The sequence below is a fragment of the Xylocopa sonorina genome, unplaced genomic scaffold (genome assembly GCF_050948175.1).
Source record: "Xylocopa sonorina isolate GNS202 unplaced genomic scaffold, iyXylSono1_principal scaffold0014, whole genome shotgun sequence".
In the NCBI taxonomy this organism is placed as follows: Eukaryota; Metazoa; Arthropoda; class Insecta; order Hymenoptera; family Apidae; genus Xylocopa; species Xylocopa sonorina.
The window spans coordinates 2,352,312-2,364,727 of NW_027490090.1; positions in this window are offsets into that span (position 1 = coordinate 2,352,312).

The following is a 12,416-nucleotide window of genomic DNA, read 5'->3' on the forward strand; positions in this document are numbered from 1 at the left end:
CTACTCTTTCCTCGTTAATTACGTGACGAAAGACACTGAGTGTTAAATAATTAGTAGCCACAACAAGGAATGTTTTATGTTTGTTCACATTTTTTCGACACTACGTCAGAAAACATGGTGGGAAGACTGGTGGCGCCATCTCTGTGAAAAATGATGAAACTGTTCGCCGTTCACGGTTCAGCCGTTCCACGAGAGATGGCGCCACTGTGTCGTAAAAAATTAATGGTGATATTAATTAATAAATTGATCAGCAATATTAAAACTATAATGGTAATAGAATAGATATAATCGTTAAAAACGCGTTTCTATTACGAGAATATGTTCCAAGTGGTAGATGCATCAAAATAATTGAAAGGATTTCTTCGATTAAATGATCAAAGTTAATAATGTACTGACATTTGTAATAATTCCTTTTCCTGACCTTTCCTTTATTTAGCATGCTACATCAAACGATTGCTTACATGTGTATGCTTCTAATTTTATCCACAGATGTCTGACGATTCATCTGAAAGGACTTTATTATTCAAGGAATTACATGTCTACATTGGATAAGAATCACAGAAATGAAATTATAATATCCATGCAACAAAGACTAATAGCTGGCCTGTTATTACTATTCAGACAAGAATCGCAGAGTCCTGAAGCAGTTATAATGGATTATTTAATCAACGACAAAGAAGAAGCTGCATAAATGGCTAATCTATGTTATCTCCTTACAAATTGACATCTGTGTTGGTCTTAGATGTGTCGTACACTGGTTTCCTAAGATCTTTTATAAAATGCACCTACTAAGTCTTACCACTTAAATTTTAGTAACATACTATGCGTATGAGAATTTGTAAAGGTAATTTATAAGATAAAACTTTTGTATTCTGTGAATTGATAAGAAGTTGCAATAAACGTTTTGCTACCTTTAACGATCTGTTTAATTACTCAACCACCTTCGCAACGATCCTGGAATAACCTATTTCAATGTCTGATGCGAAATAATAGTACAATATTGTACCAAACACAAATAAATGAATTGCATGCGACCACGTGTCTAGAAATTAGTAAGGAATGCGTTCAATTGCATGGACAGATTGCTTATACTTTCTGTTAATGCGTATAATCAGAGAAGTAACCACAGAAACGGAGAAACTAATAAAAATAGTTATAAGAGAATGGGCATAAATATACAAATATTACACAGATACGTTGTAATCACTGCAAGCACAAGAGTAATGTCTGGAAGGGAATAAAACGACGAATCATATTTCAATAACATTTTATTTCAATGAACTATGAAGCTACTGCTCTTTCCTCGTTAATTACGTGACGAAAGACACTGAGTGTTAATTAATTAGTAGCCACAACAAGGAATGTTTTATGTTTGTTCACATTTTTCGACACTACGTCAGAAAACATGGCGGGAAGACTGGTAGCGTCATCTCTGTAAAAAGTGCTGAAACTGTTCGCCGTTCAGGATTCAGCCGTTCTATGAGAGATGGCGCCACCATGCCGTAAATAAATTAATGACGATTCTAATTAATAAATTAATCAGCAATATTAGAACTATAACGACAATAGCATGCTTATAATAATTAAAAATGTTCCAAGTGGTGAAGGCTTCAAAACAATTGAATGGATTTCTTTGATTAAACGGTCAAAGTTAATAATGTTCTGACACTTATAATAATCCCTTTTTCTGACTTTTCTCTTGTTTAGTATGGTACCTCAATCAATTGTGAACATGTGTATGTTTTTGATCTTATGCACAGATATCTGGTGATGCATCCCAAAGGACTTTATTAATCAAGCAACTACACGTCTACGTCGGATAAGAATGACAGAGAAGAAACTATAATATCCATGCAACGAAGACTAGCGTTTGGCTTATTATAACTATTCAGACAAGAGTCACAAAGTCCTGAAGTAGTAGCAATGGACTGTTTAATGAACGATAAAGAAGAAACTGCAGAAATGGCTGATCTACGTTACCTCCTTACAAATTGACATCAGTGTTAACCGTGGATGTGTCGTACACTGGCTTCATAAAAACCTTTATAAAATGCATCTACTCTAGCTTATCATTTAAATTTTAGTAATATACTATGCGTATGCGTATTTATTAAGGTACTTTGTAAGCTAAGACTTTTGTATTCTGTGAATTGTCAAAAAGTTGCAATAAACGTTTTGTTATCTTTAATGATCGGTTTAATTATTCAATCACCTCCACAACGATCCTGGAATGATCTATTTTAATGTCTGAGGCGAAAAAATAGTATAATGCTCTACCAAACACAAATAAATGAATTGCTTGCGACCACGTGTGTAGAAATTAGTTGGGAGTGAGTTCGATTGTATGGGCAGATCGTTTGTACTTTCTACTAATGGATATATTCAGAAAAATAAGCACAGGACAGGGAAACTAATAAAAGTAGATATACGAGAATGAGTATAAATCTATACAAATATTACACAGATACGTTGCAATCACTGCAAGCACGCGAGTAATGACTGGAAGGGAATAAAGCAACGAATCATTTTTCAATAACATTTTATTTACATGAACTATGAAGCTACTGCTCCTTCCTCGTTAATTACGTGACGAGGGAAACTGAGTATTAATTAATTAATAGCCACAACAAGGAATGTTTTATGTTTGTTCACATATTTCGATACTTAGTAAGACTTGTACCGCCATCTCTGCAATAAGTGCTGAAACTGTTCCCCGTTCAGGGTTCAGCCATTCTACTAGAGATGGCGCCACCATATCGTAAATAAATTAATGATAATAATTAATAATTTAATCAGCAATGTTAGAACTCTAACGATAATAGAATACGTATAATCATTAAAAAATGCTTTTCTGCTACGAGAGTATGTTGTAAGTGATGAATAATAAATAATGGAAAGGATTTCTTTCATTAAACGATGATAGTTAGTAACATTCTGACACTTGTAATCCTTTTTTTTTTATGACTTTTCTATTGTTTAGTATGGTATCTCAATCAATTGTGCACATGCGTATGCTTTTAATTGCTTGTACAAATGTCTGGCGAAGCATCTCCAAGGACTTACGACTAACAATTACATGTGTTCAGCTGAGAGTAACGGTGCAAGAACTACAATAACCAGGTAGAAGAGATTAATGGTAAGCCCCTCATCACAGTTAGAAGAAGAGTTTGTATGTTTTAAAGCAGTTACAAACAACTGTTGGATCAACGACGAAGAAGAAGCAAGAGAAATTGTTAATCTACAGGTTCTTATTAAAAATTGGCATCGCTTTTAGTCACGTGGGATGTATCTTACACTTGCTTACAAAGACTATGCGTAAAGTGTACTTGGTAAGCCTTACCAACAAAATTTTAATAATATACTATGTATACGTGCATTTATAAATTTAATTTATAAGCGTACGCAGGTACGGACACTTTTTGTATTCTTTAATTGTCAAGCGTCTGAAATAAATGTCCTATTATCACCAATTAATCATTAATAACATTTGTAAATAACCAAGAATGACCCATTTCAATCCTGAAACACGAAACATCTTGTAAAATGCACTTTCTGAAAGAAATTAACGAATCGCTTTGGACAACGCGTATGCAGATTACTCAGGAATACGTTGATCATTACGGAGATTACTTGCAGAACACAGAAACCAGCAGAATTGAATATAAATGTAGAGGTACAGATCTAAAATATAATGCACATGTTACAACTATAAGCACGTGCATTCAATAATTGTTTGGAACGGGATAAAACATGGAATCACTGCACAATAACATATTCTTTACATTAACAATGAAGGAACTGTTTAAATTTTAAGTAACTAACAGCTATTACAAGGCATATTTCATAATTATTAACTTTAATCGAAATGTACAAGCAAGTACTGTTGACTGACAGGTGGCGCCATCTCTCGTGAAACTGCTTAAACTGTTCGCAACTTTGTTTCGAAAATTATCGAAGAGATGGCGCCACAATGGCGCCAAAATTGAATTATAATTATGAAATTATTAATTAATCATGAAATTATGTAATGATTCTTAAGTAAAGAAAGGCGTTGTACGCCCACGGTAAGAAATGATCTATCCATCAATGAAATTGGCCCTTCCAATGACACAAAATACAAGTAGGAGTGCCTTAACCGCTCGCCAAACGCAACCGGAAGTAAGCTAACCTAACCTTACCTATCCTAAACCAACCTGTACCTCCCCCGATGTAACCAAACCTACCCTAACCTAACCTTCACCCCTTCGGACCATTCCTAACCTAACCTAACTTATCCTAACACTAACCCAACCCCTACGGAAGTAACTTAGACAACCCTAGACCCTCCGGCAAGTATTATAATCTATCCTAACCTAACCGAAACCCTTTTGTAAGTAACTTAATACAATCTAACCTAACCTAACCGGAAGTGACGTCATCCCGTCATCCCTTCGCGCCTGCGCAAAACGCAAGTGACGTCACCCCTCGCGCGTGCGCAAACCGGAAGTGACGTCATCCCTCGCGCCTGCGCAACCGGAAGTGACGTCATCCCCCGCGCACGCGCAGCCGGAAGTGACGTCATCCCTCGGCGCCTGCGCAGCCGGAAGTGACGTCATCCCTCGGCGCCTGCGCAGCCGGAAGTGACGTCATCCCTCGGCGCCTGCGCAACCGGAAGTGACGTCATCCCCCGCGCACGCGCAGCCGGAAGTGACGTCATCCCCCGCGCATGCGCAGCCGGAAGTGACGTCATCCCTCGGCGCCTACGCAACCGGAAGTGACGTCATCCCTCGGCGCCTGCGCAACCGGAAGTGACGTCATCCCCCGCGCATGCGCAGCCGGAAGTGACGTCATCCCTCGGCGCCTACGCAACCGGAAGTGACGTCATCCTTCGGCGCCTGCGCAACCGGAAGTGACGTCATCCCTCGGCGCCTGCGCAACCGGAAGTGACGTCATCCCTCGGCGCATGCGCAACCGGAAGTAACGTCATCCCTCGCGCATGCGCAGCCGGAAGTGACGTCATCCCTCTCGGGGCCACCGGAAATGACGTCACCTCACTCGGGGACCACCGGAAGTGACGTCATTTTTTTTTTTTTTTTTTTTTTTTTTTTTTTTTTTTTTTTTTTTTTTTTTGTAGAGGTTAGGTTAGGTTAGGTTAGGTTAGGTTAGGTTAGGTTAGGTTAGGTTAGGTTAGGTTAGGTTAGGTTAGGTTAGGTTAGGTTAGGTTAGGTTAGGTTAGGTTAGGTTAGGTTAGGTTAGGTTAGGTTAGGTTAGGTTAGGTTAGGTTAGGTTAGGTTAGGTTAGGTTAGGTTAGGTTAGGTTAGGTTAGGTTAGGTTAGGTTAGGTTAGGTTAGGTTAGGTTAGGTTAGGTTAGGTTAGGTTAGGTTAGGTTAGGTTAGGTTAGGTTAGGTTAGGTTAGGTTAGGTTAGGTTAGGTTAGGTTAGGTTAGGTTAGGTTAGGTTAGGTTAGGTTAGGTTAGGTTAGGTTAGGTTAGGTTAGGTTAGGTTAGGTTAGGTTAGGTTAGGTTAGGTTAGGTTAGGTTAGGTTAGGTTAGGTTAGGTTAGGTTAGGTTAGGTTAGGTTAGGTTAGGTTAGGTTAGGTTAGGTTAGGTTAGGTTAGGTTAGGTTAGGTTAGGTTAGGTTAGGTTAGGTTAGGTTAGGTTAGGTTAGGTTAGGTTAGGTTAGGTTAGGTTAGGTTAGGTTAGGTTAGGTTAGGTTAGGTTAGGTTAGGTTAGGTTAGGTTAGGTTAGGTTAGGTTAGGTTAGGTTAGGTTAGGTTAGGTTAGGTTAGGTTAGGTTAGGTTAGGTTAGGTTAGGTTAGGTTAGGTTAGGTTAGGTTAGGTTAGGTTAGGTTAGGTTAGGTTAGGTTAGGTTAGGTTAGGTTAGGTTAGGTTAGGTTAGGTTAGGTTAGGTTAGGTTAGGTTAGGTTAGGTTAGGTTAGGTTAGGTTAGGTTAGGTTAGGTTAGGTTAGGTTAGGTTAGGTTAGGTTAGGTTAGGTTAGGTTAGGTTAGGTTAGGTTAGGTTAGGTTAGGTTAGGTTAGGTTAGGTTAGGTTAGGTTAGGTTAGGTTAGGTTAGGTTAGGTTAGGTTAGGTTAGGTTAGGTTAGGTTAGGTTAGGTTAGGTTAGGTTAGGTTAGGTTAGGTTAGGTTAGGTTAGGTTAGGTTAGGTTAGGTTAGGTTAGGTTAGGTTAGGTTAGGTTAGGTTAGGTTAGGTTAGGTTAGGTTAGGTTAGGTTAGGTTAGGTTAGGTTAGGTTAGGTTAGGTTAGGTTAGGTTAGGTTAGGTTAGGTTAGGTTAGGTTAGGTTAGGTTAGGTTAGGTTAGGTTAGGTTAGGTTAGGTTAGGTTAGGTTAGGTTAGGTTAGGTTAGGTTAGGTTAGGTTAGGTTAGGTTAGGTTAGGTTAGGTTAGGTTAGGTTAGGTTAGGTTAGGTTAGGTTAGGTTAGGTTAGGTTAGGTTAGGTTAGGTTAGGTTAGGTTAGGTTAGGTTAGGTTAGGTTAGGTTAGGTTAGGTTAGGTTAGGTTAGGTTAGGTTAGGTTAGGTTAGGTTAGGTTAGGTTAGGTTAGGTTAGGTTAGGTTAGGTTAGGTTAGGTTAGGTTAGGTTAGGTTAGGTTAGGTTAGGTTAGGTTAGGTTAGGTTAGGTTAGGTTAGGTTAGGTTAGGTTAGGTTAGGTTAGGTTAGGTTAGGTTAGGTTAGGTTAGGTTAGGTTAGGTTAGGTTAGGTTAGGTTAGGTTAGGTTAGGTTAGGTTAGGTTAGGTTAGGTTAGGTTAGGTTAGGTTAGGTTAGGTTAGGTTAGGTTAGGTTAGGTTAGGTTAGGTTAGGTTAGGTTAGGTTAGGTTAGGTTAGGTTAGGTTAGGTTAGGTTAGGTTAGGTTAGGTTAGGTTAGGTTAGGTTAGGTTAGGTTAGGTTAGGTTAGGTTAGGTTAGGTTAGGTTAGGTTAGGTTAGGTTAGGTTAGGTTAGGTTAGGTTAGGTTAGGTTAGGTTAGGTTAGGTTAGGTTAGGTTAGGTTAGGTTAGGTTAGGTTAGGTTAGGTTAGGTTAGGTTAGGTTAGGTTAGGTTAGGTTAGGTTAGGTTAGGTTAGGTTAGGTTAGGTTAGGTTAGGTTAGGTTAGGTTAGGTTAGGTTAGGTTAGGTTAGGTTAGGTTAGGTTAGGTTAGGTTAGGTTAGGTTAGGTTAGGTTAGGTTAGGTTAGGTTAGGTTAGGTTAGGTTAGGTTAGGTTAGGTTAGGTTAGGTTAGGTTAGGTTAGGTTAGGTTAGGTTAGGTTAGGTTAGGTTAGGTTAGGTTAGGTTAGGTTAGGTTAGGTTAGGTTAGGTTAGGTTAGGTTAGGTTAGGTTAGGTTAGGTTAGGTTAGGTTAGGTTAGGTTAGGTTAGGTTAGGTTAGGTTAGGTTAGGTTAGGTTAGGTTAGGTTAGGTTAGGTTAGGTTAGGTTAGGTTAGGTTAGGTTAGGTTAGGTTAGGTTAGGTTAGGTTAGGTTAGGTTAGGTTAGGTTAGGTTAGGTTAGGTTAGGTTAGGTTAGGTTAGGTTAGGTTAGGTTAGGTTAGGTTAGGTTAGGTTAGGTTAGGTTAGGTTAGGTTAGGTTAGGTTAGGTTAGGTTAGGTTAGGTTAGGTTAGGTTAGGTTAGGTTAGGTTAGGTTAGGTTAGGTTAGGTTAGGTTAGGTTAGGTTAGGTTAGGTTAGGTTAGGTTAGGTTAGGTTAGGTTAGGTTAGGTTAGGTTAGGTTAGGTTAGGTTAGGTTAGGTTAGGTTAGGTTAGGTTAGGTTAGGTTAGGTTAGGTTAGGTTAGGTTAGGTTAGGTTAGGTTAGGTTAGGTTAGGTTAGGTTAGGTTAGGTTAGGTTAGGTTAGGTTAGGTTAGGTTAGGTTAGGTTAGGTTAGGTTAGGTTAGGTTAGGTTAGGTTAGGTTAGGTTAGGTTAGGTTAGGTTAGGTTAGGTTAGGTTAGGTTAGGTTAGGTTAGGTTAGGTTAGGTTAGGTTAGGTTAGGTTAGGTTAGGTTAGGTTAGGTTAGGTTAGGTTAGGTTAGGTTAGGTTAGGTTAGGTTAGGTTAGGTTAGGTTAGGTTAGGTTAGGTTAGGTTAGGTTAGGTTAGGTTAGGTTAGGTTAGGTTAGGTTAGGTTAGGTTAGGTTAGGTTAGGTTAGGTTAGGTTAGGTTAGGTTAGGTTAGGTTAGGTTAGGTTAGGTTAGGTTAGGTTAGGTTAGGTTAGGTTAGGTTAGGTTAGGTTAGGTTAGGTTAGGTTAGGTTAGGTTAGGTTAGGTTAGGTTAGGTTAGGTTAGGTTAGGTTAGGTTAGGTTAGGTTAGGTTAGGTTAGGTTAGGTTAGGTTAGGTTAGGTTAGGTTAGGTTAGGTTAGGTTAGGTTAGGTTAGGTTAGGTTAGGTTAGGTTAGGTTAGGTTAGGTTAGGTTAGGTTAGGTTAGGTTAGGTTAGGTTAGGTTAGGTTAGGTTAGGTTAGGTTAGGTTAGGTTAGGTTAGGTTAGGTTAGGTTAGGTTAGGTTAGGTTAGGTTAGGTTAGGTTAGGTTAGGTTAGGTTAGGTTAGGTTAGGTTAGGTTAGGTTAGGTTAGGTTAGGTTAGGTTAGGTTAGGTTAGGTTAGGTTAGGTTAGGTTAGGTTAGGTTAGGTTAGGTTAGGTTAGGTTAGGTTAGGTTAGGTTAGGTTAGGTTAGGTTAGGTTAGGTTAGGTTAGGTTAGGTTAGGTTAGGTTAGGTTAGGTTAGGTTAGGTTAGGTTAGGTTAGGTTAGGTTAGGTTAGGTTAGGTTAGGTTAGGTTAGGTTAGGTTAGGTTAGGTTAGGTTAGGTTAGGTTAGGTTAGGTTAGGTTAGGTTAGGTTAGGTTAGGTTAGGTTAGGTTAGGTTAGGTTAGGTTAGGTTAGGTTAGGTTAGGTTAGGTTAGGTTAGGTTAGGTTAGGTTAGGTTAGGTTAGGTTAGGTTAGGTTAGGTTAGGTTAGGTTAGGTTAGGTTAGGTTAGGTTAGGTTAGGTTAGGTTAGGTTAGGTTAGGTTAGGTTAGGTTAGGTTAGGTTAGGTTAGGTTAGGTTAGGTTAGGTTAGGTTAGGTTAGGTTAGGTTAGGTTAGGTTAGGTTAGGTTAGGTTAGGTTAGGTTAGGTTAGGTTAGGTTAGGTTAGGTTAGGTTAGGTTAGGTTAGGTTAGGTTAGGTTAGGTTAGGTTAGGTTAGGTTAGGTTAGGTTAGGTTAGGTTAGGTTAGGTTAGGTTAGGTTAGGTTAGGTTAGGTTAGGTTAGGTTAGGTTAGGTTAGGTTAGGTTAGGTTAGGTTAGGTTAGGTTAGGTTAGGTTAGGTTAGGTTAGGTTAGGTTAGGTTAGGTTAGGTTAGGTTAGGTTAGGTTAGGTTAGGTTAGGTTAGGTTAGGTTAGGTTAGGTTAGGTTAGGTTAGGTTAGGTTAGGTTAGGTTAGGTTAGGTTAGGTTAGGTTAGGTTAGGTTAGGTTAGGTTAGGTTAGGTTAGGTTAGGTTAGGTTAGGTTAGGTTAGGTTAGGTTAGGTTAGGTTAGGTTAGGTTAGGTTAGGTTAGGTTAGGTTAGGTTAGGTTAGGTTAGGTTAGGTTAGGTTAGGTTAGGTTAGGTTAGGTTAGGTTAGGTTAGGTTAGGTTAGGTTAGGTTAGGTTAGGTTAGGTTAGGTTAGGTTAGGTTAGGTTAGGTTAGGTTAGGTTAGGTTAGGTTAGGTTAGGTTAGGTTAGGTTAGGTTAGGTTAGGTTAGGTTAGGTTAGGTTAGGTTAGGTTAGGTTAGGTTAGGTTAGGTTAGGTTAGGTTAGGTTAGGTTAGGTTAGGTTAGGTTAGGTTAGGTTAGGTTAGGTTAGGTTAGGTTAGGTTAGGTTAGGTTAGGTTAGGTTAGGTTAGGTTAGGTTAGGTTAGGTTAGGTTAGGTTAGGTTAGGTTAGGTTAGGTTAGGTTAGGTTAGGTTAGGTTAGGTTAGGTTAGGTTAGGTTAGGTTAGGTTAGGTTAGGTTAGGTTAGGTTAGGTTAGGTTAGGTTAGGTTAGGTTAGGTTAGGTTAGGTTAGGTTAGGTTAGGTTAGGTTAGGTTAGGTTAGGTTAGGTTAGGTTAGGTTAGGTTAGGTTAGGTTAGGTTAGGTTAGGTTAGGTTAGGTTAGGTTAGGTTAGGTTAGGTTAGGTTAGGTTAGGTTAGGTTAGGTTAGGTTAGGTTAGGTTAGGTTAGGTTAGGTTAGGTTAGGTTAGGTTAGGTTAGGTTAGGTTAGGTTAGGTTAGGTTAGGTTAGGTTAGGTTAGGTTAGGTTAGGTTAGGTTAGGTTAGGTTAGGTTAGGTTAGGTTAGGTTAGGTTAGGTTAGGTTAGGTTAGGTTAGGTTAGGTTAGGTTAGGTTAGGTTAGGTTAGGTTAGGTTAGGTTAGGTTAGGTTAGGTTAGGTTAGGTTAGGTTAGGTTAGGTTAGGTTAGGTTAGGTTAGGTTAGGTTAGGTTAGGTTAGGTTAGGTTAGGTTAGGTTAGGTTAGGTTAGGTTAGGTTAGGTTAGGTTAGGTTAGGTTAGGTTAGGTTAGGTTAGGTTAGGTTAGGTTAGGTTAGGTTAGGTTAGGTTAGGTTAGGTTAGGTTAGGTTAGGTTAGGTTAGGTTAGGTTAGGTTAGGTTAGGTTAGGTTAGGTTAGGTTAGGTTAGGTTAGGTTAGGTTAGGTTAGGTTAGGTTAGGTTAGGTTAGGTTAGGTTAGGTTAGGTTAGGTTAGGTTAGGTTAGGTTAGGTTAGGTTAGGTTAGGTTAGGTTAGGTTAGGTTAGGTTAGGTTAGGTTAGGTTAGGTTAGGTTAGGTTAGGTTAGGTTAGGTTAGGTTAGGTTAGGTTAGGTTAGGTTAGGTTAGGTTAGGTTAGGTTAGGTTAGGTTAGGTTAGGTTAGGTTAGGTTAGGTTAGGTTAGGTTAGGTTAGGTTAGGTTAGGTTAGGTTAGGTTAGGTTAGGTTAGGTTAGGTTAGGTTAGGTTAGGTTAGGTTAGGTTAGGTTAGGTTAGGTTAGGTTAGGTTAGGTTAGGTTAGGTTAGGTTAGGTTAGGTTAGGTTAGGTTAGGTTAGGTTAGGTTAGGTTAGGTTAGGTTAGGTTAGGTTAGGTTAGGTTAGGTTAGGTTAGGTTAGGTTAGGTTAGGTTAGGTTAGGTTAGGTTAGGTTAGGTTAGGTTAGGTTAGGTTAGGTTAGGTTAGGTTAGGTTAGGTTAGGTTAGGTTAGGTTAGGTTAGGTTAGGTTAGGTTAGGTTAGGTTAGGTTAGGTTAGGTTAGGTTAGGTTAGGTTAGGTTAGGTTAGGTTAGGTTAGGTTAGGTTAGGTTAGGTTAGGTTAGGTTAGGTTAGGTTAGGTTAGGTTAGGTTAGGTTAGGTTAGGTTAGGTTAGGTTAGGTTAGGTTAGGTTAGGTTAGGTTAGGTTAGGTTAGGTTAGGTTAGGTTAGGTTAGGTTAGGTTAGGTTAGGTTAGGTTAGGTTAGGTTAGGTTAGGTTAGGTTAGGTTAGGTTAGGTTAGGTTAGGTTAGGTTAGGTTAGGTTAGGTTAGGTTAGGTTAGGTTAGGTTAGGTTAGGTTAGGTTAGGTTAGGTTAGGTTAGGTTAGGTTAGGTTAGGTTAGGTTAGGTTAGGTTAGGTTAGGTTAGGTTAGGTTAGGTTAGGTTAGGTTAGGTTAGGTTAGGTTAGGTTAGGTTAGGTTAGGTTAGGTTAGGTTAGGTTAGGTTAGGTTAGGTTAGGTTAGGTTAGGTTAGGTTAGGTTAGGTTAGGTTAGGTTAGGTTAGGTTAGGTTAGGTTAGGTTAGGTTAGGTTAGGTTAGGTTAGGTTAGGTTAGGTTAGGTTAGGTTAGGTTAGGTTAGGTTAGGTTAGGTTAGGTTAGGTTAGGTTAGGTTAGGTTAGGTTAGGTTAGGTTAGGTTAGGTTAGGTTAGGTTAGGTTAGGTTAGGTTAGGTTAGGTTAGGTTAGGTTAGGTTAGGTTAGGTTAGGTTAGGTTAGGTTAGGTTAGGTTAGGTTAGGTTAGGTTAGGTTAGGTTAGGTTAGGTTAGGTTAGGTTAGGTTAGGTTAGGTTAGGTTAGGTTAGGTTAGGTTAGGTTAGGTTAGGTTAGGTTAGGTTAGGTTAGGTTAGGTTAGGTTAGGTTAGGTTAGGTTAGGTTAGGTTAGGTTAGGTTAGGTTAGGTTAGGTTAGGTTAGGTTAGGTTAGGTTAGGTTAGGTTAGGTTAGGTTAGGTTAGGTTAGGTTAGGTTAGGTTAGGTTAGGTTAGGTTAGGTTAGGTTAGGTTAGGTTAGGTTAGGTTAGGTTAGGTTAGGTTAGGTTAGGTTAGGTTAGGTTAGGTTAGGTTAGGTTAGGTTAGGTTAGGTTAGGTTAGGTTAGGTTAGGTTAGGTTAGGTTAGGTTAGGTTAGGTTAGGTTAGGTTAGGTTAGGTTAGGTTAGGTTAGGTTAGGTTAGGTTAGGTTAGGTTAGGTTAGGTTAGGTTAGGTTAGGTTAGGTTAGGTTAGGTTAGGTTAGGTTAGGTTAGGTTAGGTTAGGTTAGGTTAGGTTAGG